Source organism: Henckelia pumila, chromosome 4 (genome assembly GCF_033568475.1).
Source record: "Henckelia pumila isolate YLH828 chromosome 4, ASM3356847v2, whole genome shotgun sequence".
Classification (NCBI taxonomy): domain Eukaryota; kingdom Viridiplantae; phylum Streptophyta; class Magnoliopsida; order Lamiales; family Gesneriaceae; genus Henckelia; species Henckelia pumila.
Window position 1 is genome coordinate 187,337,117 of NC_133123.1, and position 27,774 is coordinate 187,364,890.

The 27,774-nt window shown below is 42.4% G+C and overlaps 15 non-coding genes and 6 pseudogenes across 15 annotated transcripts; all 21 read right to left on the minus strand.

Annotated features, from left to right (window-relative positions):
• Positions 1-8: 8 nt before the first annotated feature.
• LOC140869594 (5S ribosomal RNA) lies at positions 9-127 on the minus strand (annotated as a pseudogene).
• Positions 128-526: 399 nt separating this feature from the next.
• On the minus strand, positions 527-645 carry LOC140868125 (5S ribosomal RNA). The gene has a single exon (XR_012145557.1). It is a non-coding gene; the product is annotated as a 5S ribosomal RNA (ribosomal RNA).
• Positions 646-1,047: 402 nt separating this feature from the next.
• Positions 1,048-1,166, minus strand: LOC140868934 (5S ribosomal RNA). The gene has a single exon (XR_012146331.1). It is a non-coding gene; the product is annotated as a 5S ribosomal RNA (ribosomal RNA).
• Positions 1,167-1,564: 398 nt separating this feature from the next.
• LOC140869637 (5S ribosomal RNA) lies at positions 1,565-1,683 on the minus strand (annotated as a pseudogene).
• A 400-nt stretch (positions 1,684-2,083) lies between these two features.
• LOC140869653 (5S ribosomal RNA) lies at positions 2,084-2,202 on the minus strand (annotated as a pseudogene).
• Positions 2,203-2,603: 401 nt separating this feature from the next.
• LOC140869026 (5S ribosomal RNA) lies at positions 2,604-2,722 on the minus strand. The gene has a single exon (XR_012146419.1). It is a non-coding gene; the product is annotated as a 5S ribosomal RNA (ribosomal RNA).
• A 400-nt stretch (positions 2,723-3,122) lies between these two features.
• Positions 3,123-3,241, minus strand: LOC140869407 (5S ribosomal RNA). The gene has a single exon (XR_012146773.1). It is a non-coding gene; the product is annotated as a 5S ribosomal RNA (ribosomal RNA).
• Positions 3,242-3,642: 401 nt separating this feature from the next.
• On the minus strand, positions 3,643-3,761 carry LOC140868872 (5S ribosomal RNA). The gene has a single exon (XR_012146271.1). It is a non-coding gene; the product is annotated as a 5S ribosomal RNA (ribosomal RNA).
• Positions 3,762-4,157: 396 nt separating this feature from the next.
• On the minus strand, positions 4,158-4,276 carry LOC140868960 (5S ribosomal RNA). The gene has a single exon (XR_012146356.1). It is a non-coding gene; the product is annotated as a 5S ribosomal RNA (ribosomal RNA).
• A 400-nt stretch (positions 4,277-4,676) lies between these two features.
• Positions 4,677-4,795, minus strand: LOC140870336 (5S ribosomal RNA). The gene has a single exon (XR_012147301.1). It is a non-coding gene; the product is annotated as a 5S ribosomal RNA (ribosomal RNA).
• A 399-nt stretch (positions 4,796-5,194) lies between these two features.
• Positions 5,195-5,313, minus strand: LOC140870230 (5S ribosomal RNA). The gene has a single exon (XR_012147201.1). It is a non-coding gene; the product is annotated as a 5S ribosomal RNA (ribosomal RNA).
• A 402-nt stretch (positions 5,314-5,715) lies between these two features.
• LOC140868908 (5S ribosomal RNA) lies at positions 5,716-5,834 on the minus strand. The gene has a single exon (XR_012146306.1). It is a non-coding gene; the product is annotated as a 5S ribosomal RNA (ribosomal RNA).
• A 400-nt stretch (positions 5,835-6,234) lies between these two features.
• On the minus strand, positions 6,235-6,353 carry LOC140869539 (5S ribosomal RNA; annotated as a pseudogene).
• A 400-nt stretch (positions 6,354-6,753) lies between these two features.
• Positions 6,754-6,872, minus strand: LOC140869517 (5S ribosomal RNA; annotated as a pseudogene).
• Positions 6,873-7,273: 401 nt separating this feature from the next.
• On the minus strand, positions 7,274-7,392 carry LOC140869677 (5S ribosomal RNA; annotated as a pseudogene).
• A 399-nt stretch (positions 7,393-7,791) lies between these two features.
• On the minus strand, positions 7,792-7,910 carry LOC140870258 (5S ribosomal RNA). Its single transcript, XR_012147228.1, has one exon. It is a non-coding gene; the product is annotated as a 5S ribosomal RNA (ribosomal RNA).
• Positions 7,911-8,311: 401 nt separating this feature from the next.
• On the minus strand, positions 8,312-8,430 carry LOC140868874 (5S ribosomal RNA). The gene has a single exon (XR_012146273.1). It is a non-coding gene; the product is annotated as a 5S ribosomal RNA (ribosomal RNA).
• Positions 8,431-8,828: 398 nt separating this feature from the next.
• LOC140869348 (5S ribosomal RNA) lies at positions 8,829-8,947 on the minus strand. Its single transcript, XR_012146727.1, has one exon. It is a non-coding gene; the product is annotated as a 5S ribosomal RNA (ribosomal RNA).
• Positions 8,948-9,346: 399 nt separating this feature from the next.
• LOC140868106 (5S ribosomal RNA) lies at positions 9,347-9,465 on the minus strand. Its single transcript, XR_012145539.1, has one exon. It is a non-coding gene; the product is annotated as a 5S ribosomal RNA (ribosomal RNA).
• Positions 9,466-9,866: 401 nt separating this feature from the next.
• On the minus strand, positions 9,867-9,985 carry LOC140868450 (5S ribosomal RNA). The gene has a single exon (XR_012145868.1). It is a non-coding gene; the product is annotated as a 5S ribosomal RNA (ribosomal RNA).
• Positions 9,986-10,339: 354 nt separating this feature from the next.
• Positions 10,340-10,458, minus strand: LOC140868149 (5S ribosomal RNA). The gene has a single exon (XR_012145579.1). It is a non-coding gene; the product is annotated as a 5S ribosomal RNA (ribosomal RNA).
• Positions 10,459-27,774: the final 17,316 nt, after the last annotated feature.

Below are 27,774 nucleotides of genomic sequence, written 5' to 3' on the forward strand. Positions count from 1 at the left end.
TAATGAAAAAAAAACAACACAAGGACTTACCAGAGGGTCACCCATCCTAGTATTGCTCTCGCCCAAACACGCTTAACTTCAGAGTTCTGATGGGATCCAGTGCATTAGTGCTGGTATGATCGCACCAAATAGTGAATTGATTCTTTATTGTTTTTCTCTCGAATTGCGGAACGGAGGAACTGGAGCTGCAGTTTCAAACAGATATAACTTTCGATCGGCTAAGAGTTACAGGAGCTTCAGCCTGCTCACGCGAAGCTCCTCTCGATACCTACAGCAAGTATCTCGGTCTAAGAAATGGAGACGCTCAAATTACAACCCGGAGATGGTCTTTAGGGGCGTTTTTCACGTAGAGCTCGCTAGGACCCACCAAAGCGGCCCGCATCACCCAGATCGCACGTTCACGTCGTGTGATTAAGTCTATTGCATATTTTCTATCCGCGGATTGGACTGAATGAGTCGGAAATAGGACGGAGAGGAATCGGAAAAACAAGAAGTACGAGTAAGAAAAAAAGAAATTAATTAAAAAGGGGTGCAACACGAGGACTTCCCAGGGGATCTCCCATCCTAGTACTGCTCTCGCCCAAGCGCGCTTAACTTCAGATTTCTGATGGGATCCGGTGCATTAGTGCTGGTATGATCGCACCCAACAGTGAATGAATTCTTTATTGTTTTGTCTCTCGAATTGCGGATCGGAGGAACAGGAGCTGCAGTTTTAAATGGACATAAATTTCGATGTGCTGAGAGTTACGGGAGCTTCATCCTGCTCACGCAAAGCTCTTCTCGATACCTACAACGCGTATCTCGGTCTAAGAGACGGAGAAGCTCAAATTCAAACCCGGAGATGGTCTTTGGGGGAATTTTTCCCGTAGGGCGCGCTGGGACCCGCCGAAGTGGCCCGCATCACCCAGATCGCACGTTCACGTCATGTGATTCAGTCTATTGCATCTTTTCTATCCGCGGATTGGACTGAAAGAGTTGGAAATAGGACGAAGAGGAATCGAAAGAACAAGATGTACGAGTAAAAAAAAAAGTAACTAATATAAAAAAAGGGTGCAACACGAGGAATTCCCAGGGGATCACCCATCCTAGTACTTCTCTTGCCCAAGCACACATAAATTCGGAGTTCTGATGGGATCCGGTGCATTAGTGCTGATATGATCGCACCCAACAGTGAATGAATTCTTTATTTTTTTGTATCTCGAATTGCGGATCAGAGGAATAGGAGCTGCAGTTTCAAACAGACATAACTTTCGATCGGCTGAGAGTTACTGGAGCTTCAGCCTGCTCACGCGAAGCTCCACTCGATACCTATAGTGCGTATATCGGTTATAGAAACGGAGACGCTCACATTCCAAAACGGAGATGGTCTTTCGGGGCATTTTTCCTGTATCTCCCGCTGGGACCCACCGAAGCGACCCGCGTCACCCAGATCGCACGTTCACATCGTATGATTCAGTCTATTGCATATTTTTTATCCGCGGATTGGACTGAAATAGTCGGAAATAGGACGGAGAGGAATCTTAAGAACAAAAAGTACGAGTAAGAAAAAAAGAAATTAATGAAAAAAAAACAACACAAGGACTTACCAGAGGGTCACCCATCCTAGTATTGCTCTCGCCCAAACACGCTTAACTTCAGAGTTCTGATGGGATCCAGTGCATTAGTGCTGGTATGATCGCACAAAACAATGAATGAATTCTTTATTATTTTGTCTCTCGAATTGCGGATCGGAGGAACAGGAGCTTCAGTTTCAAACGGACATAACTTTCGATCGGCTAAGAGTTAAGGGAGCTTCAGCCTGCTCACGCGAAGCTCCTCTCGATACCTACAGCAAGTATCTCGGTCTTAGAGATGAAGATGCTCAAATTACAACCCGGAGATGGTCTTTCGAAGCGTTTTTCTCGTAGGGCGTGCTGGGACCCACCGAAGCGGCCCGCGTCAACTAGATCGCACGTTCACATCGTGTGATTAAGTCTATTGCATCTTTTCTATCCGCGGATTGGACTGAAAGAGTCGGAAATAGGACGGCGAGGAATCGGAAAAACAAAAAGTACGAGTAAGAAAAAAAAAACTAATAAAAAAAAGGGTAGAACACGAGGACTTCTCTGGGGGTCACCCATCCTAGTACTTCTCTTGCCCAAGCATGCATAACATCGGAGTTTTGATGGGATCCGGTGCATTAGTGCTGGTATGATCGCACCCAACAGTGAATGAATTCTTTAATTTTTTGTCTCTCGAATTGCGGATCGGAGGAACAGGAGCTGCAGTTTCAAACGGACATAACTTTCGATCGGTTGAGAGTTACTGGAGCTTCAGCCTGCTCACGCAAAGCTCCACTCGATACCTATAGTGCGTATCTCGGTTAAAAAGACGGAGACGGTCAAATTCAAAAACAGAGATGGCCTTTCGGGGCATTTTTCCCGTATGTCACGCTGGGACCCATCGAAGCGGCCCGCGTCACCCAGATCGCACGTTCACATCGTATGATTCAGTCTATTGCATCTTTTCTATCCGCGGATTGGACTGAAAGAGTCGGAAATAGGACTGCGAGGAATCGAAAGAACAAGAAGTACGAGTAAGAAAAAAAGAAATTAATGAAAAAAAGGGTGAAACACGAGGACTTCCCAGGGGGTCACCCATCCTAGTACTGCTCTCGCCCAAGCACGCTTAACTTCATAGTTCTGATTGGATCTTGTGCATTAGTGCTGGTATGATCGCACCCGACAGTGAATGAATTCTTTATTATTTTTCTCTCGAATTACGGATCGGAGGAACATGAGCTGCAGTTTCAAACGGACATAACTTTCGATCGGCTTAGAGTTACGAGAGCTTCAGCCTGCTCACGCAAAGCTCCTATCGATACCTATAGCAAGTATCTCGGTCTAAGAGACGGAGACGCTCAAATTACAACCCGAAGATGGTCTTTCGGGGCGTTTTTCCCGTAGGACATTTTGGGACCCACCGAAGCGGCCCGTGTCACCCAGATCGCACGTTCACGTCGTGTGATTAAGTCTAATTGCATCTTTTCAATCCATAGATTGAACTGAAAGAGTCGGAAATAGGACGGCGAGGAATCGGAAAAACAAGAAGTACGAGTAAGAAAAAAAGAAATTAATGAAAAAGGGGTGCAACACGAGGACTTCCCAGGGGGTCACCCATCCTAGTACTGCTCTCGCCCAAGCACGCTTAACTTCGGAGCTCTGATGGGATCCGGTGCATTAGTGTTGGTATGATCGCACCCAATAGTGAATGAATTCTTTATTGTCTTGTCTCTCTAATTGCAGATCGGAGGAACAGGAGCTGCAGTTTCAAACAGGCATAACTTTCAATCTGCTTAGAGTTACGGAAGCTTCAGCCTGCTCACGCGAAGCTCTTCTCGATACCTACAGTGCGTATCTCGGTTTAAGAGACGGAGAAGCTCAAATTCAAACCCAGAGATGGTCTTTGGGGGCATTTTTCTCATAGGGCGCGCTGGAACCCACCAAAGTGGCCCGCATCACCCAGATCGCACGTTCACGTCATGTGATTTAGTCTATTGCATCTTTTCTATCCGCGAATTGGATTGAAAGAGTCGGAAATAGGACGGAGAGGAATCGGAAGAAAAGGATGTACGAGTAAGAAAAAAAGAAACTAATAAAAAAAGGGGTGCAACACGAGGACTTCCCAAGGGGTCACCCATCCTAGTACTGTTCTTTCCCAAGCACGCATAACTTCGGAGTTCTGATAGGATCCGGTGCATTAGTGCTGGTATGATCGCACCCAACAATGAATGAATTCTTTATTTTTTTGTCTCTCGAATTGCGGATCGGAGGAACAGCAGCTGCAGTTTCAAACAGACATAACTTTCATTCTGCTGAGAGTTACGGGAGCTTCATCTTGCTCACGCGAAGCTCTTCTCGATACCTACAGCGCGTATCTTGGTCTAAGAGAAAGCTCAAATTCAAACCCGAAAATTGTCTTTGGGGGCATTTTTCCCGTAGGGCGCGCTGGGACCCATCAAAGTGGCCCGCGTCACCCAGATCGCACGTTCACGTCCTGTGATTCAGTCTATTGCATCTTTTCTATCCGCGGATTGGACTGAAAGAGTCGGAAATAGGACAGAGAGGAATCGGAAGAACAAAATGTACGAGTAAGAAAAAAAGAAACTAATAAAAAAAGGGGTGCAACAAGAGGACTTCCCAGGGGGTCACCCATCCTAGTACTGCTCTTGCCCAAGCACGCATAACTTTGGAGTTCTAATGGGATCCGGTGCATTAGTGCTGGTATGATCGCACGCAACAGTGAATGAATTCTTTATTTGTTTGTCTCTCGAATTGCGGATCGGAGGAACAGGAGCTGCAATTTCAAACGGACATAACTTTCGATCGGCTGAGAGTTACTGAAGCTTAAGCCTGCTCACGCGAAGCTCCACTCGATACCTATAGTGCGTATCTCGGTTAAAGAGACGGAGACGCTCAAATTCCAAAACGGAGATGGTCTTTCGGGGCATTTTTCCCGTATGCGCGCTTGGACCCACCGAAGCGGCCCGCGTCACCCAGATCGCATGTTCACATCGTATGATTCAGTGTATTGCATCTTTTCTATCCGCGGAATGGACTGAAAGAGTCGGAAATAGGACGGCGAGGAATCGAAAGAACTAGAAGTACGAGTAAGAAAAAAAGAAATTAATGAAAAAAGGGGTGCAACACGAGGACTTCCCAGGGGGTCACCCATCCTAGTACTGCGCTCGCCCAAACACGCTTAACTTCGGAGTTCTGATGGGATCCGGTGCATTAGTGATGGTATGATCGCACCAAATAGTGAATTGATTCTTTATTGTTTTTCTCTCGAATTGCGGATCGGAGGAACTGGAGCTGCAGTTTCAAACGGATATAACTTTCGATCGGCTAAGAGTTACGGGAGCTTCAGCCTGCTCACGCGAAGCTCCTCTCGATACCTACAGCAAGTATCTCGGTCTAAGAAACGGAGACACTCAAATTACAACCCGGAGATGGTCTTTAGGGGCGTTTTTCATGTAGGGCGCGCAAGGACCCACCAAAGCGGCCCGCATCACCCAGATCGCACGTTCACGTCGTGTGATTAAGTCTATTGCATATTTTCTATCCGCGGATTGGACTGAATGAGTCGGAAATAGGACGGGGAGGAATCGAAAAAACAAGAAGTACGAGTAAGAAAAAAAGAAATTAATTAAAAAGGGGTGCAACACGAGGACTTCCCAGGGGGTCTCCCATCCTAGTACTGCTCTCGCCCAAGCGCGCTTAACTTCGGATTTCTGATGGGATCCGGTGCATTAGTGCTGGTATGATCGCACCCAACAGTGAATGAATTCTTTATTGTTTTGTCTCTCGAATTGCGGATCGGAGGAACAGGAGCTGCAGTTTTAAATGGACATAACTTTCGATCTGTTGAGAGTTACGGGAGCTTCATCCTGCTCACGCAAAGCTCTTATCGATACCTACAATGCGTATCTCGTTCTAAGAGACGGAGAAGCTCAAATTCAAACCCGGAGATGGTCTTTGGGGGAATTTTTCCCGTAGGGCGCGCTGGGACCCGCCGAAGTGGCCCGCGTCACCCAGATCGCACGTTCACGTCGTGTGATTCAGTCTATTGCATCTTTTCTATCTGCGGATTGGACTGAAAGAGTTGGAAATAGGACGGAGAGGAATCGGAAGAACAAGATGTACGAGTAAGAAAAAAAGTAACTAATAAAAAAAAAGGGTGCAACACGAGGACTTCCCAGGGGATCACCCATCCTAGTACTTCTCTTGCCCAAGCACACATAAATTCGGAGTTCTGATGGGATCCGGTGCATTAGTGCTGATATGATCGCACCCAACAGTGAATGAATTCTTTATTTTTTTTTGTATCTCGAATTGCGGATCAGAGGAATAGGAGCTGCAGTTTCAAACAGACATAACTTTCGATCGGCTGAGAGTTACTGGAGCTTCAGCCTGCTCACGCGAAGCTCCACTCGATACCTATAGTGCGTATATCGGTTATAGAAACGGAGACGCTCACATTCCAAAACGGAGATGGTCTTTCGGGGCATTTTTCCCGTATGTCCCGCTGGGACCCACCGAAGCGACCCGCGTCACCCAGATCGCACGTTCACATCGTATGATTCAGTCTATTGCATATTTTTTATCCGCGGATTGGACTGAAATAGTCGGAAATAGGACGGCGAGGAATCTTAAGAACAAAAAGTACGAGTAAGAAAAAAAGAAATTAAAGAAAAAAGAACAACACAAGGACTTACCAGGGGGTCACCCATCCTAGTATTGCTCTCGCCCAAACACGCTTAACTTCAGAGTTCTGATGGGATCCAGTGCATTAGTGCTGGTATGATCGCACAAAACAATGAATGAATTCTTTATTGTTTTGTCTCTCGAATTGCGGATCGGAGGAACAAGAGCTTCAGTTTCAAACGGACATAACTTTCGATCGGCTAAGAGTTAAGGGAGCTTCAGCCTGCTCACGCAAAGCTCCTTTCGATACCTACAGCAGGTATCTCGGTCTTAGAGACGAAGATGCTCAAATTACAACCCGGAGATGGTCTTTCGAAGCGTTTTTCCCGTAGGGAGTGCTGGGACCCAACGAAGCGGCCCGCGTTAACTAGATCGCACGTTCACATCGTGTGATTAAGTCTATTGCATCTTTTCTATCCGCGGATTGGACTGAAAGAGTCGGAAATAGGACGGCGAGGAATCGGAAAAACAAAAAGTACGAGTAAGAAAAAAAAAACTAGTAAAAAAAAGGGTAGAACACGAGGACTTCTCTGGGGGTCACCCATCCTAGTACTTCTCTTGCCCAAGCATGCATAACTTCGGAGTTTTGATGGGATCCGGTGCATTAGTGCTGGTATGATCGCACCCAACAGAGAATGAATTCTTTAATTTTTTGTCTCTCGAATTGCGGATCGGAGGAACAGGAGCTGCAGTTTCAAACGGACATAAATTTCGATCGGTTGAGAGTTACTGGAGCTTCAGCCTGCTCACGCAAAGCTCCACTCGATACCTATAGTGCGTATCTCGGTTAAAGAGACGGAGACGGTCAAATTCAAAAACGGAGATGGTCTTTCGGGGCATTTTTCCCGTATGTCGCGCTGGGACCCATCGAAGCGGCCCGCGTCACCCAGATCGCACGTTCACATCGTATGATTCAGTCTATTGCATCTTTTCTATCCGCGGATTGGACTGAAAGTGTCGGAAATAGGACTGCGAGGAATCGAAAGAACAAGAAGTACGAGTAAGAAAAAAAGAAATTAATGAAAAAAAGGGTGAAACACGAGGACTTCCCAGGGGGTCACCCATCCTAGTACTGCTCTGGCCCAAGCACGCTTAACTTCGTAGTTCTGATTGGATCTTGTGCATTAGTGTTGGTATGATCGCACCCAACTGTGAATGAATTCTTTATTGTTTTTTTCTCGAATTGCGGATCGGAGGAACAGGAGCTGCAGTTTCAAACGGACATAACTTTCGATCAGCTAAGAGTTACGTGAGCTTCAGCCTACTCACGCAAAGCTCCTTTCGATATCTACAGCAAGTATCTCGGTCTAAGAGACGGAGACGCTCAAATTACAACTCGGAGATGGTCTTTCAGAGCGTTTTTCCCATAGGGCGCGCTGGGACCCACCGAAGCGGCCCGCGTCACACAGATCGCATGTTCACGTCGTGTGATTAAGTCTATTGCATCTCTTCTATCCGCGGATTGGACTGAGAGAGTCGGAAATTAGACGACGAGGAATCGAAAAAACAAAAAGTATGAGTAAGAAAAAAAGAAATTAATGAAAAAAGGGTGCAACACGAGGATTTCCCAGGAGGTCACCCATCCTAGTACTGCTCTCGCCCAAACACGCTTAACTTCGGAGTTCTGATGGGATCTGGTGCATTAGTGCTGGTATGATCGCACCAAACAGTGAATGAATTCTATATTGTTTTGTCTCTCGAATTGCGGATCGGAGGAACAGGAGCTGCAGTTTCAAACGGACATAACTTTCGATCTGCTGAGAGTTACGGGAGCTTCAGCCTACTCACGCGAAGCTCTTCTCGATACCTACAATGCGTATCTCGGTCTAAGAGACGAAGAAGCTCAAATTCAAACCTGGAGATGGTCTTTGGAGGCATTTTTCTCGTAGTGCGTGCTGGGACCCACCGAAGTGGCCCGCGTCACCCAGATCGCACGTTCACGTCGTGTGATTCAGTATATTGTATCTTTTCTATCCGCGGATTGGACATAAACAGTCGAAAATAGGACGGAGAGGAATCGGAAGAACAAGATGCACGAGTAAGAAAAAAATAAACTAATAAAAAAAAGGGTGCAACACGAGGGCTTCCCAGGGGGTCACCAATCCTAGTACTGCTCTTGCCCAAGCAGGCATAACTTCGGAGTTCTGATGGGATCCGGTGCATTAGTGCTGGTATGATCGCACCCAACTGTGAATGAATTCTACATTTTTTTGTCTCTCGAATTGCGGATCGGAGGAACAGGAGCTGTAGTTTCAAACGGACATAACTTTCGATCGGCTGAGAGTTACTGGAGCTTCAGCCTGCTCACGCGAAGCTCCTCTCGATGCCTACAGCAAGTATCTCGGTCTTAGAGACAAAGACGCTCAAATTACAACCCGAAGATGGTCTTTCGGGGCATTTTTCCTGTAGGCACGCTGGGACCCACCGAAGCGGCCCGTGTCACCTAGATCGCACGTTCACGTCGTGTGATTAAGTCTATTGCATTTTTCTATCCGCGGATTGTACTGAAAGAGTCGGAAAAAGGACGGGGAGAAATCGGAAAAACAAGAAGTATGAGTAAGAAAAAAAGAAATTAATGAAAAAAGGGTGCAAAACAAGGACTTCCCAGGAGGTCACCCATCTTAGTACTGCTCTCGCCCAAGCACGTTTAACTTACGAGTTCTGATGGGATCCGGTACATTAGTGCTTGTATAATCGCACCCAACAGTAAATGAATATTTTATTGTTTTGTCTCTCGAATTGCGGATCGGAGAAACAGGAGCTGTAGTTTCATGCAGACATAACTTTCGATCTAATGAGAGTTACGGGAGATTCAGCTTGCTCACGCGAAGCTCTTCTCGATACCTACAACGCGTATCTCGGTCTAAGAGACGGAGAAGCTCAAATTCAAACCTAGAGATTTTCTTTGGGAGCATTTTTCCTGTAGGGCGTGCTGGGACCCAGCGAAGTGGCCCGCGTCACCCAGATCGCACGTTCACGTCCTGTGATTCAGTCTATTGCATATTTTCTATCCGCGGATTGGACTGAAAGAGTCGGAAATAGGACGGAGAGGAATCGAAAGAACAAGAAGTACGAGTAAAAAAAAAAGAAACTAATAAAAAAGGGTGCAACACAAAGACTTCCCAGGGGGTCACCCATCCTAGTACTGCTCTTGCCCAAGCACGCATAACTTCGGAGTTTTGATGGGATCCGGTGCATTAGTGCTGGTATGATCGCACCCAACAGTGAATGAATTCTTTATTTTTTTGTCTCTCGAATTGCGGATCGGAGGAATAGGAGCTGCAGTTTCAAACGGACATAACTTTCGATCGGCTGAGAGTTACTGGAGCTTCAGCCTGCTCACGCGAATCTCCACTCGATACCTATAGTGCGTATCTCGGTTAAAGAGATGGAGACGCTCAAATTCCAAAACGGAGAAGGTCTTTCGGGGAATTTTTCCCGTATGTCATGCTGGGACCCACCGAAGCGGCCCGCGTCACCCAGATCGCACGTTCACATCATATGATTCAGTTCATTGCATCTTTTCTATCCGCAGATTGGACTGAAAGAGTCGGAAATAGGACTGCAAGGAATCGAAAGAACAAGAAGTACGAGTAAGAAAAAAAGAAATTAATGAAAAAAAGGGTGCAACACAAGGACTTCCCAGGGGGTCACCAATCCAAGTACTGCTCTCACCCAAGCACGCTTAACTTCGGAGTTCTGATTGGATCCGGTGCATTAGTGCTGGTATGATCGCACCCAACAGTGAATGAATTCTTTATTGTTTTTTTCTCGAATTGTGGATCGGAGGAACAGGAGCTGCAGTTTCAAACGGACATATCTTTCGATCGGCTAAGAGTTACGGGAGTTTCAACCTGCTCACGCAAAGCTCCTCTCGATACCTACAACAAGTATCTCGGTCTAAGAGACGGAGACGCTCAAATTACAACCCGGAGATGGTCTTTCGGGGCATTTTTCCCGTAGTGCGCACGTCGTGTGATTAAGTCTATTGCATCTCTTCTATCTGCGGATTGGACTGAAAGAGTCGGAAATATGACGGCGAGAAATCAAAAAAACAAGAAGTACGAGTAAGAAAAAAAGAAATTAATGAAAAAAGGGTGCAACACGAGGACTTCCCAGGGGGTCACCCATCCTAGTACTGCTCTCGCCCAAACACGCTTAACTTCGGAGTTCTGATGAGATTCGGTGTATTAGTGATGGTATGATCGCACCAAACAATGAATGAATTTTTTATTGTTTTGTCTCTCGAATTGCGGATCGGAGGAACAAGAGCTGCAGTTTCAAACGGACATAACTTTCGATCTGCTGAGAGTTACGGGAGCTTTAGCCTACTCACGCGAAGCTCTTCTCGATACCTAGAACGCATATCTCGGTCTAAGTTTTGTGAAATTTCCTCGCAAGTGTACGAGTGTCAAGTTTTAATATAGTGAATAATTCAGATATCGATCCCACAGGGAGTAAAATGAAAATATTTAGTACTTGTAATTAAAATAGTCTAAACTTTATCTAAAAAATCAATAATCAAGAATTTTGCAATAAAAATAAAATAATTAAGATGATTTTAGATAGCACGCACACAACTTTCAGGAATAAGCAATAAGAAAAAAACGGTCTAGAGGTATAGATTTCACCTGGTTTCAACAACAATCAATCCTAATTAATTAATCTTCATGAATTCCAATCAATTAATAACCAAGAACACTTACGTATATTATTTCCCTCTCCCGAGCAACAAATAATGTTTATCAACTACAATTCAATTCCAATATTCCTATTAAGAATTTATCGCAGTGATCTAGCACAAAATAATGTTCTCTTTAAAAGCTCTGTTAAAATCATACACTCTCCCGAGCTGTATAAATAATTAGCAGTGTATTTTCTAATGTCCTATTCAAAATCCCCTCTCCCGAGCAATGATTTCAAATAAATATAACAAATCAATTATTGATCAGATAATTGAAAAGACAATCAATTCTAGAAAAAACAATTAATCTAGAAGAAATTCAATTCAATAAAATCAAAAATTCATGAAAGCGTCTACACCAGGTTCCATCCGACCTCTAGACTATAAAAATTAGTTCATAATAAAATTTTGAAAACAATAAATAATAAATCCAAACATGTTCAGAATTAAATAAAAGATAAGAAACAAATCCGTCGTCGACGCCGTGTCCGGACTATCAAACTCCGTCTTCGTTCTTCAGTTAAGCTCCAGAAAAATCCTCAGGAAAATCACACGATCAATTCTCTGATTTCTGTATTATGAGTGTGTGGCGGCTCTCTTCTCTTATTTTCAGATAAAAATCCTTTTATACTTCTCAGCAAAAGCCCTTCAAAAAGCCCATAGAATTAATTACCCGAAATAATTAAAATTTCCAAATCAGCAACGGGGCTGACGCTCAATAGACGGCGCGGGCGCGCCTTCAACTCGTAATTTCCAATTCTCCCAGAAACATAGCATTGCGCGTTAGCTCTTGAAGAAACGCTAACAAGGAGCGCTGATAAGAATTCTCTTGGCCCAATAACAAAAGGCCCATTAACCTCTCTTTACTGTACGTTTCTTTTCTTTTCTTCAATTTTCTCTTCTTTTCTTTTTCCTTTCTTTTATTCATATTTTCTCCTTTTTCCTCTCATTTCCACATAAAATCAATAATTTCCTACACTCACAAAAATAACAAAACACCCACATAAATCTGCTCGAAACAAATAATTAATAATTAAAATCATATATAAATTAAGTGTATAAAATACACTTATCAAATACCCCCAAACTTATATTTTTGCTAGTCCCGAGCAAAACTATTAAATTCCAAAAACTCATTCTATCAAAAACCAACAAGAATAGTTAAGAAATATTATGGAACAATGGCCTCATCAATGATTTCAAAAAATATCAAATCCAATCATATCCAACCTACTAACACTTGAAAGTTTTAGCCAATCACAAAATAATAACCGCATAAACTCACAATCTCCGCAACTCAAGTTCAAAACACCATTCTCCAAATTCAATTCAAACATTCATAGATCATGAGGACTTTTCAAGGATAGCATAAGATCAAATATAGGATATTAATAAAAAACACTCACAAATAGGTAAATGCAAAGAATAATAGTGTGTAAGTGTTTAGATCAAAATTCATAATCATTAAAAGCATCAATCAACAGTCCATAGGCTAAATTCTCGCAACTCTTCTCCACTAGTATATTGGGCAACTGAGACTCGGTCAATAGGACTTATTCAGCTTATAATGTAAGGCCTGGCTCATGGCTACAAATGAAGGATAAGAATTCAAAATAAGGAGTAATTCATATTTTTATGCTCATTCTAACTTCAACTCCTTTTTCATTCACAATTTCACATTCTTTCTTCCTTCATTTCATTTCTCAACTTTTTCACAACTCTCTCACAAATTTTTTCTTTCTTTCACAACTTTTTCAACCACATTTTTCAACTCTTTTTTCTACTACCTTTTTTTTCATCTTTTCAATTCATCCACCACACCAATCCTTTTTCTCACAAATAAAACTAGGAGCATAAAACATTTTAGCATTCAAATTACTCCCTTAAAGGTAGGAAATAGTGTATAGGCTATTCAGGTAGTCAATGTAGGACCTTGAAATAATTACGAATGGGGGTTTATCACATGTTTACATGCATGCCATTCGATTTTCAATAAAGCTCAAACAAGGTACTAGGGATAAAATAGTAATAGGTAGCTTGAAAGGCTCAAACGAATTCAGAAAAATCGCCTAAATCATTCCTAATCTCAATTTTGCCCGTATTTCGCCTCGAAGAGTGTTCGAACTAGTTCTAGACAAGTCTCAATCCACAATTAAATCATACAAATCTCAATCAGTGCAGAAAAAATAATCATCAGCAGTTAACGATGATTTTCACAAAAAAATTCAGATTTTCTCGTACCTCAATGTACTAATATACAAGTGTAGCTCAAATGGGCAAATAAGGATAAATTCAATGAAAATTAGGCCCAAAAATTTCAAACAATGCCTCAATCATATCTATGTCTGTATGTCTCAAAAATCAGATTCAAGTATTAATCACAGAGTATATAGGAAATTGTTCATCTAATTGGTTCCATATTTTCAAAAATATTTGTCAGATAGGTAGACAATCATGGATTTCAGTTATAGCACAAAAATATTTTTCATTGGCCATGCATCCATATATTTCTCAACTTCTTTTAAATTCAACTCAACTCAACCAAAAACAACTAAACTCAACAAAATTTTATCTATGAAATTCAAAACTCAACTTTCAACCAAACAACCAAACAACTAAATCAAACATTGATTCACCCCCCAAACTTAATGTAATCATTGTCCCTAATGATTAAAAACAATAAAAAGAACAAGGGACTCATACCTTCGACACCAAGCATCAGGACTCGGCGTCATCATCATCATCTCCATGGAAAGAAGGTGCAGCAGCAGCAGTATCATCAGAAGACCACTGCGGAGGAGGTGGATAAGGCACAACAGTGGGCGGATAATTCTGGGCGAGAGCAGCAGTGAAGTCATGCATATATGTCATATGTGCTTGCATCATCTTCCACTGCTTCTTCATCTGAGTAAGCACGGCCGTAGAATCATCACGAGTAGAATACTCAGTGGCTGGATGCGTCGGTAGTGACATAGGTCCTTCCAAATGGGAAGGTGCTGGCTCAAAGTGTGGTAGTGGCTCCGAGGGTTGCGGTGGTTCAGCTGCCTGTTCAGAAGTACTGGCTGCTTTCTTCTTCTTGTCCCATCTCAATGCACCAGTAATTCTTATAGGACCTCGAATTGGAAGAATCTGCTCCGTATCATCCCACACAACACCAGCTAACCGGCAAAGTTGAGTAATCAAAGACGAGTGGGGTAAACTGATAGTCGAGGAACCCCTAACTGCAGCAATAATAGACTCCTGAATCACCCTCCTAGCATCAACAGATTTTCCAGTGACAATGCAGTACACAAGACCAGCTCTAACCTTAGTCACATCAGATGTATGCCCAGATGGCAAAATTCTGGCAGCCACAAACTCATGCCAATTATTCGCTTCTCGTCTAAGAAAGATGGATGGAAATGTAACAGCTTCATCCTTTGCATTCCTCTTCCATTCCGCCCCATCATGACACAAAGTCTGAATTACAATATTCTCTGGATATGACTCATTCTTAAATACCTCATAATCATCATCAGAAATGTCCAAATCCGGCATTTCATAGAGATGGTTAATTGTACTCTTATCAAAAGGCACCAATTTCCCTCGAACTCGAACTTTCAGATTCACGTCTTTGACCATCAAATTTGCATAAAACTCATGAATCAATGATATAACAGCATCTGGTGGACTCCTCACAAATGTCTCCCAACCTCTTCTCTTAGCTTCAATTAACGCCGACGCACTATGCTCTCTCAAACTCATTCCTCTTTCTTTGTGCATCCCTCGCTCCATTACATCAAAACAATACTCCTCTGCTGTAGCATTCCAAAATCTGTGTCTATCATATGAAGCAGCAGAGGATGAAGAAATTTCTCCTTTCCCTTTGGTTTTCGGTGGCATTGTAACTCAATAATTCAACTCAAATCAAATCAAATGCCTCAAACAATGCACTAAACTCCAAACAATTCCAGCAACCAACGTTCAAATACAACCCAAGCAATTCAACAAACACTTGGTAGGCACGAATAAAATGATATAGAATTTCACTGCATCAAACGTACTCAACACCACAGCTCAGACAACCCAATAGCCTCAAATCACAACATTTATCACGAATCAAATGTAATAGATAAAATTTCAGCTTTTGTACCGTTCACGAATAACATTTTCCAAATTCTCCAAATTCCCAGAAACAAGCGTAGATGGAGTAAGACCAATTCTGAGAATCTCTGCCTTATAATCAAGATCAAAATCCTTGAGATGATGATATTTTTTTGAGTGGAGGATTTACGATGATCGTGCCAGTGTGTGAGATTTGAAGATGGACTCGAACGAGGGATCGTGATTTCTAAAGTCTGGAAGGAGTAGACTCTGGAGTGGGCTTTTAAACTTCTAAAGTAATGCGTGCGCGATAGCACCTAATCATGCGTTGTTCAATCGCGCGATAGCGCTTGATGTTGCGCTAGTGAAGAGCGCGATAGCGCTGATGAGGAGCGCTGTTTAAGAGCGCGATAGCGCTAGGAGATGCGCGTTAGCGCTTAAGAGTTCGCTATTAAGGAGCGCGTTAGCGCTAGGATGCAGCGCTGTAGGGGCGCGATTGCGCTGGTGGAAGAGCTATCGCATGATCTTGTTGGCGCAAGTTAGGCAGGTGTCATGCGCTGTTCGTGTATTAGTGCAACGAAGGGGAGGCGCGGGTGCTCGAATGTAGTGGCGCGGGCGCACCTTTAAGTCGCAAAATAAATCCACTTTTGTCCAGGTAAGGCGCGGGCGCTCCCATAAATGGGGCGGGCGCGCCTCTTGCTCGAATTTGAGATTTCTGGAGCCTGCAAATTTTTGAAAATTAAGAAAAATTAGCTCAAAAATATAAAATAAATAAAAAAAATACTTAAAACAATTAAATAACAAAAATTAAATAAACTAAAAATAAAAACAAATAAAATAAAATAAAAGAAAATGCTTGGGTTGCCTCCCAAGTAGCGCTTGGTTTAAAGTCGTCAGCCCGACTTTAACGGGATTAATTCTTCCCTTTCTCTTTCACTCGCCAAATAAATTACACGAACCGCCTTTTAAATTTTGCTTTTTTCGTGGCCTTCTTTGGTGGTTTTGGCACACTCACGTTCGATGAATCAACCGCAATGTTGGCTTTTGAACGACCCTCCAAATTCATAACCGGCTCTATCAAGCATAATTTTTCAATAGGGGTGTTAGATGACTTCATGAATATATTAAAAATTACACTCTCACCGTCCACACCCATTGACAATGCACCTCTCTTCACCTCTATCTTGGCATCGGCAGTGGCCAAGAAAGGTCTTCCCAATATCAGGGGCATGTTTGCATCCTCCTCCATATCTAACACAACAAAATCCGCTGGAAAAATAAATTTATCTACTTTTACCAAAACATCTTCAATGATTCCAAGCGGATATGTGATAGATCGATCAGCCAACTGCAACGCAATCATGGTGGGCTTCACCTCACCAAGTCCTAAGCTCCTGTAAACAGACAAGGGCATGAGATTAATGCTAGCTCCTAAATCGCAAAGTGCATTATTAAAATAAGAAGAGCCAATAGTGCAAGGAATAGTAAAACTCCCTGGATCCTTAAGCTTTTGTGGCATCTTCTTTTGGAGCACCGCACTGCATGTTGGAAAACTGGCGAGTTCCCAGACCAATTACGATTGATACCCGGTGCAGCGGAAGTTTAAAAATTTTTCATGGAACGTTTCCATGGTATGGGTATCAACCGTTCATCGATTGAATTACGTGTGTGTATAAAATTTAAATAACAGTTAAATAAATTTTACCTCAAATCTCGCAACGAGATTAATGGACACCAACAGAACAATTCTGCTCTTGTTGTCTCTCCTTGGAACCGATGAACGCCTTCAATCAGGTCCACGAACAGAGGTTTAATCCCTCTGATAGATTGCACTAGAAAATCTATCAGAAGTTTTCTGCGAAGAGAATACACGAATTTGATTCGTTATTCCTTACTGCGATTCAAAATCACAGACCGGAATTTTCTCGGGCAGAGGACAGGGAGGGGACGGCCGAAACTTTTGAGAGGCTAGGGTTCGATTTTTGCTTCTCAAAAATTATGAGCTGTTGTGTGTAATTTCTGTACTGAAATAACTTATTTATAATGCAGGCCACTAACACCTTAGGGCCCATTAGTCATAAGCTGGGGCCCGACAAGCAAAGCCCGCTCGTTCAGAAATTAATATAAAATTCATCGTGACTCCGATTGATGAACTGATTTCACCAATGTGCACAGAAACCATTTCTGCACATTTTAAAGTCAAAATAAATTTTCCTGAATCCGAATTCAGTGGTTTCCAAAAATGTCCATCCCTATGTCATTTTAGGAAATCCTACTCCCTTACTCTTATTTAAGAAGTCCAACTCCTTAGTTCATTAAATTTAACTCTTTAAATTTAACTATCTCAACGGGGATTAAAACTCCAGTACACTGTGTGACCCTCAATGGTTCAGGGATACAGCTAGCCGTGGGCTCACAACTCCTTGTGACTCGGAACAACACTTTCCGACTTGCCCAACGAATCATGGTAAAGCGCCTAGCAACATCGCCCCATGATTCCCTAGGTATCACTGATAGTGCCTACAAGAACCAGTAGATTTTGGTTAGCGTACAGTACGGTCCCTTCATCCATATATCCCGATCGAATCAACAACCATTGGTATATCGAGAGTCGCTCAAGATTCGATAACTATGCAATACATCTTGAAGATCAAATTAGTGACATCGCATGTGCTACTAAGAAACCATTTCTTAAATCACATCAATTACTCTGGCCAGAGATTTATCACACTAATATCTCCTCAGATCGCATAGGATATCCACACTCGCAAGTATGTGGTGAATCCTTGACAACAATGCATTGACTCCTATATGTGTCGTAACTGTACCCAATCTCGACACCTGATGACCCCCTCAGAGTCGGTAAACGAGTCAAAGCACAGTACTAGCATATAGAGTCTCCATGATGTTTCAAGTCGTAAGGACTAATGGTGTACAACCAAAACCGCGGACTTTATCCACTCGATAAGTGATAACCACTTGGAAAGTCCGGATAGGGTAGTTCGACTATTCATCCTATGAATATCCATTTGCATGCTTCGAACATCTCCATGTTCCCTACCAATGAAACGTGGTACTCCGCATCGCAAATGCTAGTCTCAAACTCGAGCGATCCTTATCCTTATTATCGGACGGCTCAATCGACTAGGAACGGTTTTAGAATATACAGTGACTATAAGATGTATTTCATGATAGACATCTCCATGTTCTACCACATCTTACATACACTATAGTATATTCAAGGTCTTTATCAAAACAACAATAGTATATCACAATATAACAATATGAAGTAATATAAAGTCATTGCCATAAAAGTGTAAATAATATTAAACAAAAGATTGTTTATACAAAGAGTCAACAAAGCCCATAGCCACACAGTTGGCTCACTGGGCACCCACTCTTACAATCTCCCACTTGCCCTATAGCCAACTAGTCATACTACGTAGACCCATTGCTTCGCGATGTTTGTCAAACAATGGTCCTGGCAAAGGCTTAGTAAGTGGATCAGCGATATTGTCTGCAGAGGCCACTCGTTCGACCCTGATGTCTCCTCTTTCCACAATCTCCCGGATTATGTGGTATTTCCTCAGTACGTGTTTGGATCTTTGATGAGACCTCGGTTCCTTTGCTTGAGCAACGGCACCCGTGTTGTCGCAGTACACCGGGACTGGACCAACAAATTCAGGAATGACGCCCAACTCTTGGACGAAATTCCTCATCCAAACGGCCTCTTTAGCAGCAGCTGATGCTGCAATGTATTCAGCCTCAGTGGTGGAATCCGCTGTGGTGTCCTGCTTGGAACTCTTCCAAGAGACAGCACCGCCATTGAGCATGAACACAAATCCAGAGGTTGACTTCGAGTCATCCACATCACTTTGGAAGCTAGAGTCGGTATAGCCTTCCAGTTTGAGTTCTCGTCCTCCATAAACCATGAACATATTCTTAGTCCTTCGCAAGTACTTAAGAATGTCCTTCACGGCTTTCCAATGCATCTGACCAGGATTAGACTGATATCTGCTCGTGACACTCAGAGCAAATGCTACATCCGGTCTGGTAGATATCATCCCATACATGATACTACCTATAGCTGACGCATATGGTACATGTGTCATATTCTCTATCTCTGCATCAGTCTTGGGACACATAGACTTGGATAGAGAAACTCCATGACACATGGGTAGATGTCCTCTCTTGGACCCATCCATTGAAAACCGTTTCAATATGGTATCGATGTAGGTTGATTGAGTGAGTCCTATCATTCTCTTAGATCTATCCCTATAGATCTGTATCCCAAGAATGTAGGATGCCTCACCCAAATCCTTCATCGAAAATCTACCTGATAACCATATCTTTGTTGACTGCAACATCCCTACATCATTCCCAATGAGTAGGATGTCATCAACATAAAGTACTAAGAATGTTACCGCATCCTTAACTACTTTCTTGTACACGCAAGGTTCCTCCGGGTTCTTGATGAAACCAAAATCTTTTATTGTTTCATCAAATTTATGGTTCCAACTTCTTGATGCTTGTTTTAGACCATAAATTGATCTCTGAAGCTTGCATACCTTATGCTCGCTTCCCATGGATGTGAACCCCTCAGGCTGCTTCATATAGATTTCTTCCTTAATGTCTCCATTAAGAAAAGCAGTCTTCACATCCATTTGCCATATCTCATAGTCATACCATGCAGCTATGGCAATAAGGATTCTTATGGACTTGAACATAGCAACTGGTGAAAAGGTTTCATCATAGTCAACTCCTTGCCTTTGAGTATAACCTTTCGCCACCAATCGCGCCTTGTAGGTCAATACCTTACCATCAGGCCCAAGCTTTCTTTTGTAGATCCATTTACACCCTATTGGAACAATTCCATCGGGAGGATCCACTAAAGACCAGACTTGGTTAGTATGCATCGAATCCAATTCAGACTGCATAGCTTCAAGCCATAAATTCGAATCCGCATCAGAAATTGCTTCCTTGAAGCTTCTTGGATCACATCCAATGTCGGGTTCATCTTGACCCTCTTCAAGAAGAAGACCATATCGAACTGGAGGTCTAGAAGTCCTCTCGGATCTTCTAGGTGCAGGCGTGTCCAGCAATGGTTCCTGAGGTGTGGGATCGTTATTTTGTATTTCGGGTTCTTCTCGAACTTCTTCGAGTTCCATCATCTCGCCTTTCTTATCCAATAAGAACTCCTTCTCCAAGAAGGTGGCATTCCGTGAAACAAACACCTTTGTTTCAGCAGGATAATAGAAATAATATCCGATTGAATTCTTCGGATACCCCACAAAATAACACAGGCTGGATCGACTATCCAACTTATCTCCCACTGTCCGCTTCACGTAAGCAGGACATCCCCAAATCCTCAAGTACGAATACTTAGGAGCTTTGCCATTCCATAACTCGTATGGTGTTTTGTCCACTGCTTTAGTGTGGACTTTATTCAACAACAATACCGCCGTTTCAAGCGCATAGCCCCAAAACGAAGGTGGAAGCTCAGTGAAGCTCATCATGGATCGAACCATGTCTAACAAAGTTCGATTACGACGCTCCGATACACCATTAAGCTGTGGTGTCATAGGAGGAGTCCACTGAGAGAGAATCCCATTCTCTTTTAGATAGTCCAAAAACTCGGTACTCAAGTATTCTCCACCTCGATCCGATCGAAGTGCTTTAATACTTTTACCTAGCTTGTTTTCTACTTCAGCCTTGAATTCTTTGAACTTTTCAAATGCTTCAGACTTATATTTCATTAAATATAAATACCCATACCTTGAATAATCGTCAGTAAAGGTAATGAAGTAGGTGTGGCCATGTTGAGTCCCAACTCTAAATGGACCACAAACATCTGTATGGATCAAATCCAACAGATTTTGACTACGCTCAGGTTTCCCCTTAAAAGGAGATTTAGTCATTTTCCCTTTTAGGCAGGATTCACAAGTAGGTAGAGAGTTAATATCAGACATATCAAACATGCCCTCTCCCACTAGCTTGTTCATCCTCCTTGAGGAAATATGACCTAGTCTAGCGTGCCAAAGGTTTGCCGGGTTTTGACTATCGATTTTCCTTTTGTTTGTTGTTGCCGGTTTGTCAATACAATTCACTGGAACGTCTTTTAGTTTTAAATTATATAGATCGTTTTCAAGTTGTCCATTTCCAATTAAACATTCATTCTTGTAAATACTGCAAATCCCATTCACAAAATTACAAGAATAACCATCTCTATCAAGCATAGAAATAGAAATAATGTTTTTAATTAAATCTGGCACAAATAAAACATCTCTCAACAATAATTTAAAACCGTTCTGCAATATCAAACAAACATCTCCAATGGCCGTAGCTTCAACTCTGGAACCATTCCCGAGCCTCAGCTGGGTCTCACCCATTCTAAGCCTGCGACTTCTTGTCATCACCTGCAAATCATTGCAAATGTGAGATCCACATCCGGTATCCAATACCCAAGAAGTTGTATTAAGTGACATGTTTATTTCGATATAGAACATACCCTTTGCAGTTCCCAACTGCTCAAGATACTCCTTGCAGTTGCGCTTCCAATGACCCGGCTTCTTGCAGTAATGGCAAACATCCTTGGATTTTCCATTGTTTGAAGCCTTTGTCTTTTGCTTCTTCTCGGGTTCCACTTTCTTGGGTGGGGCAGAACGTTTCTTGCCCTTCATACTTGGCCCCTTCTTTGCAGAAGATGAGGAGCCCACCAAGAAAGCTGGCTTATCCTTCTTAAGTGTGGATTCATATGTAACGAGCATATTGACCATCTCTTCAAGGGTGGCCTCTATCTTGTTCATATTAAAATTTATCACGAATCCATCAAATGAGGAAGGAAGAGATAGAAGCAACAAGTCCACATTGAGTTCATGCTCCAACACCAAATCAAGGGTCGCTAACTTCTGTATGAGCCAAATCACTCGTACCCCATGATCACGGACCGAAGTCCCTTCACGCATGCGGCACGTCATCAACTCCTTAACAGTAGAGAACCTTTCAGCCCTCGACTGAGCCCCAAAAAGTTCCTTGAGTTGCGCGTGAATGTCAGCAGCATTCACCGTGCCTCAAATCGCCTCTGGAGTTCATCAGACATCGAGGCTTGCATATAGCATTTGGTCTTGATGTCATGGTCACACCATGCATCATGTTTGGCCAATTCCTCCGGACTTATGTCAGCTGGTGCTTCCTTCGGAGGTGCTTTCTCTAACACGTAGAGCATTTTCTCCGAAGTTAAGACAATCTTCAACTTCCGGAACCATTCCGTATAGTTGGCGCCAGTCAGCTTGTTTTGTTCGAGGATCGAGAATAAAGGATTTCGCGAATTCATTGTATGAAATACTGAAAAGGAAAACAGACATATATCAATGATTGTTTAACAATTTACTAAGACATAAAATAGGCGAATTTAATTTTATGAATCTCACTCCCACTATTTTAACGATTTCACCACCCTCTAGTGAAAACGGGAAACTTTTTCCTTAGTGAGAACATGGAGTCCAATTGACAAACTTATGGTCCCGAATAATATCAGCCAACCATAATTCTCAAAAGGTAGAGCCCAATTGCTTCCAAAGCAACCCCCATGTGTTTACCTCATGTCCAATAAGGGCCCAATAATATGACGTCGTTTAAAGTGACATGTCAAGATGACCCATCAATATTAAGTTGTGATGGACGGTCGCCATGTGGATCCCCCAATAATATGAGCCGATCCCATGGGAGTTCCACCCAACTTACAACATTTGTCGATCCAATGTACAGCTTTCCGACGGACGGGCCCCCCCCAATAATATGAGCCGGACCGTATCCGCGGGTAGCATCACATACATTGACCGTTGATGGAAGGTAGGAATATTTAAACAATATTTAAATTTCCTTTATTTATCTTGATATAAATTTTAAATCATATTTAAAATGAGGGATTTTATTTATAAAAATATTTGTCTCATCATATTTAATTTATTGCATGCATTGCCGGATTCACGCAATTTATGTCTAAACATGCATACAATCATAATATCACATATTATATAGGATGATCGATTCCATTTCTAATTGACCCGTGGTTGCCAATCACGGGTCTTAGTCCAATCCTAGGTAATATGCAGTATGCAAATGCAATCCTATTACATATGCTTCCAATTTACATTTCTTCAGTCTTCATTGTCTGCTGGGCCCACCATCTTCAAATCTTGATCTCCCACTAAATCTAATGTATTTACAATAAATAACAATGACAAGTAGGGGATACATTTTTAGGGGGTGGGAACGGGCTATAAACCAAGCCCACTTTTATTACATATGACATTCATATCGGGCCATAAACCAGGCCCATTAATAAAACCAACAACAATAAAGACAAAATGTAAATTCCTAACATACACCTACAAAATTGGTCATGGCAATCGATCATCCTTATCCAATAACATTTAATTCAAAATTAATTTATTGGATAACATGCTGTGGCAATTCAAATTTAAACAAGATAAAATCATATTTTATATATAAAATCACATTTCACATATAAAATCATATTTTATCTCCATATCAAATAAAATCATATTTTATCTATAAAATCCAATTTTACAAATAAAATCATATTTTACTCAATATATCATAAGATCATATCTTATCATCAATTGTACCAAAATAATTGATTTCAAAATTCAATTTACGGATAAAATATTAAAATTTTCCAAAAATTCAAATTTATCCAAAATCAATTTTAAAATTTACGGACTCGAACAATTCGATCCGAAATCTCGTGAACCAATCAAAAACAATTTTTGACCGGACCAAAAATAAAATTTTGACATATTAAAATTAATTTTTAATAAAATATTAATTTTTTCCCGCGGGCCACCCGGGACACTCCCGGGTTGGCCCGCACCCGGGGCGCGGGCCGGGGCAGCCCGGCTGCCCCCTTAGGGCAGCAACGCTTGCTGCCCTGGCGGCGCCTGGCGCCGCCGCTGGGCGGCGCCGAGCGCTGCCCTGCGCAGCGCCCAGCGCTGCGCTGGGCAGCGCACAGCGCTGCCCTGGGCGGCGCCGTGCGCCCCCTTTGGGCGGCGCCGTGCGCCGCCCCTGGGGGCAGCGACCATCGCTGCCCCTTCCGGGCAGCGATCCAATCGCTGCCCGGGTTTCGCCCCCGGAAAAAAAATTTTTTTATTAAAAATATTTATTTTGTTTCAAAAACCGAGACTCAAAAATTTTGTACAATTGATTAATTCAATCGATTGATCTGAGCAACCTGGCTTTGATACCACTGTTGGAAAACTGGCGAGTTCCCAGACCAATTACGATTGATACCCGGTGCAGCGGAAGTTTAAAAATTTTTCATGGAACGTTTCCATGGTATGGGTATCAACCGTTCATCGATTGAATTACGTGTGTGCATAAAATTTAAATAACAGTTAAATAAATTTTACCTCAAATCTCGCAACGAGATTAATGGACACCAACAGAACAATTCTGCTCTTGTTGTCTCTCCCTGGAACCGATGAACGCCTTCAATCAGGTCCACGAACAGAGGTTTAATCCCTCTGATAGATTGCACTAGAAAATCTATCAGAAGTTTTCTGCGAAGAGAATACACGAATTTGATTCGTTATTCCTTACTGCGATTCAAAATCACAGACCGGAATTTTCTCGGGCAGAGGACAGGGAGGGGACGGCCGAAACTTTTGAGAGGCTAGGGTTCGATTTTTGCTTCTCAAAAATTATGAGCTGTTGTGTGTAATTTCTGTACTGAAATAACTTATTTATAATGCAGGCCACTAACACCTTAGGGCCCATTAGTCATAAGCTGGGGCCCGACAAGCAAAGCCCGCTCGTTCAGAAATTAATATAAAATTCATCGTGACTCCGATTGATGAACTGATTTCACCAATGTGCACAGAAACCATTTCTGCACATTTTAAAGTCAAAATAAATTTTCCTGAATCCGAATTCAGTGGTTTCCAAAAATGTCCATCCCTATGTCATTTTAGGAAATCCTACTCCCTTACTCTTATTTAAGAAGTCCAACTCCTTAGTTCATTAAATTTAACTCTTTAAATTTAACTATCTCAACGGGGATTAAAACTCCATTACACTGTGTGACCCTCAATGGTTCAGGGATACAGCTAGCCGTGGGCTCACAACTCCTTGTGACTCGGAACAACACTTTCCGACTTGCCCAACGAATCATGGTAAAGCGCCTAGCAACATCGCCCCATGATTCCCTAGGTATCACTGATAGTGCCTACAAGAACCAGTAGATTTTGGTTAGCGTACAGTACGGTCCCTTCATCCATATATCCCGATCGAATCAACAACCATTGGTATATCGAGAGTCGCTCAAGATTCGATAACTATGCAATACATCTTGAAGATCAAATTAGTGACATCGCATGTGCTACTAAGAAACCATTTCTTAAATCACATCAATTACTCTGGCCAGAGATTTATCACACTAATATCTCCTCAGATCGCATAGGATATCCACACTCGCAAGTATGTGGTGAATCCTTGACAACAATGCATTGACTCCTATATGTGTCGTAACTGTACCCAATCTCGACACCTGATGACCCCCTCAGAGTCGGTAAACGAGTCAAAGCACAGTACTAGCATATAGAGTCTCCATGATGTTTCAAGTCGTAAGGACTAATGGTGTACAACCAAAACCGCGGACTTTATCCACTCGATAAGTGATAACCACTTGGAAAGTCCGGATAGGGTAGTTCGACTATTCATCCTATGAATATCCATTTGCATGCTTCGAACATCTCCATGTTCCCTACCAATGAAACGTGGTACTCCGCATCGCAAATGCTAGTCTCAAACTCGAGCGATCCTTATCCTTATTATCAGACGGCTCAATCGACTAGGAACGGTTTTAGAATATACAGTGACTATAAGATGTATTTCATGATAGACATCTCCATGTTCTACCACATCTTACATACACTATAGTATATTCAAGGTCTTTATCAAAACAACAATAGTATATCACAATATAACAATATGAAGTAATATAAAGTCATTGCCATAAAAGTGTAAATAATATTAAACAAAAGATTGTTTATACAAAGAGTCAACAAAGCCCATAGCCACACAGTTGGCTCACTGGGCACCCACTCTTACACTGCACTCTTCCGTTAAATTCACTACCTCGTTCTCTAGCAGCCTCCTCTTCTTGGACATCACCTCCTTGATGAAATTCGCATAATTCGGCATTTGCTCCAAAGCTTCAGCAAAGGGAATGTTGATGTGAATCTTCTTAAAAATCTCCAAGAACTTGGAAAATTTCTCGTCCAATGCTTTCTTCTTGAACCTTTGCGGGTATGGAAGTGAAGGCTTATACATCGGTTTTGGCTCAGATTCAAGCTCCTTCTCTTTCTCCTCAACTTTTTCCTCAAGTTTCTTATCCGCAACAGTAGGAATTTGAACTCCAACGTCTTTGGCACTCCGCACTTCGATGGCATTGCACTGCTCCTTGGGATTCACCTCAGTATTGCTAGGGAACTGGCTGCAATTGTTGTCCTTCAGTGCGTTCGCCAACTGCCCAATACTAGTCTCCATGGATTGCAACACTGCGCCCATGTTGGCCATGTGCGTCTCCAAACTGTCAAGTCGAGACTCAGTTCTTGCCATCCTCTTACCTGATTCCTGCACAAAAGTACTAACCACATCCTCCAACGACTGCTTACCCTCATCCTTGTTTGTATTGAATCCCGAAGGATTTAGCACATTTTTATTGTTAGCATACGAAAAATTTTCATGATTACGCAAGCTAGGATGATAAGTATTTGGGACAGGGTTACCTATATAGCCTCCATATCCTTGGTAGCCATTTGGATTTATATAATTGACTTGCTCTATGGTCGGTGATCCTTCAACTCCAGTTGAATCTGCAACATTAATTTTATTCAAAGAAGCTACCTATGTAGTCAGTGCAGATAATTGAGCAGTGATGGACATGAGAGGATCCACTGCATACACTCCAGCCGGCTTCTTTACTCCTATACGCTCAGATGGCCATTGGAAACTATTGACCGTCATCTCCTCCAACATATCATAAGCCTGAACATGATCCTTCGCAAATATAGTACCTCCAGCAGCAGAATCGACATTCATCCTTGTAGGCGCATTCAGTCCATTGTAAAACCACTCGATCTATTCCCAATCTGCAAAATTGTGGTTAGGACAACATCTTAATAATTCTTTATACCTTTCCCACGCCTCGTAAAGCTGTTCAGAATCCATCTGCCGAAAGGTGCTGATCTCGATCTTCAGTTGGGTGGTTTTGACAGGAGGAAAATATTTTGCAAGAAATTTTTCTGCCATCACCTCCCAAGTAGTGATGCTTCCAAGCGGCAGTGATTGCAACCAACTTCTGGCTTGATCCCTGAGAGAAAACGGAAACAAGCATAAGCATATAATATCCTCAGACACACCATTAATTTTTACCGTATCGGTTATCTCCAAAAAGGTGCGTAGGTGTAGATAAGGATCGGCAGTGGCGCTCCCATAAAATTGGTTCTGTTGAACTATGTTGATCAATGCAGGCTTCAGCTCAAAATTGTTTGCATTGATAGTTCCTCGAGCAATTCCAAAATAGTGAGTCTGGATCATCGGTCTGAAGTGATCTCTAATAGGCACTAGGGGAGCTTGATTTGCTTCTTGTTCAGCCATTCTTTCAATTTCTTCTCTTCTAGCTCGTCTTAAAGCACGTGCAGTGCGCTCGATCTCCGGATCAAACAATAGAGAATTAGC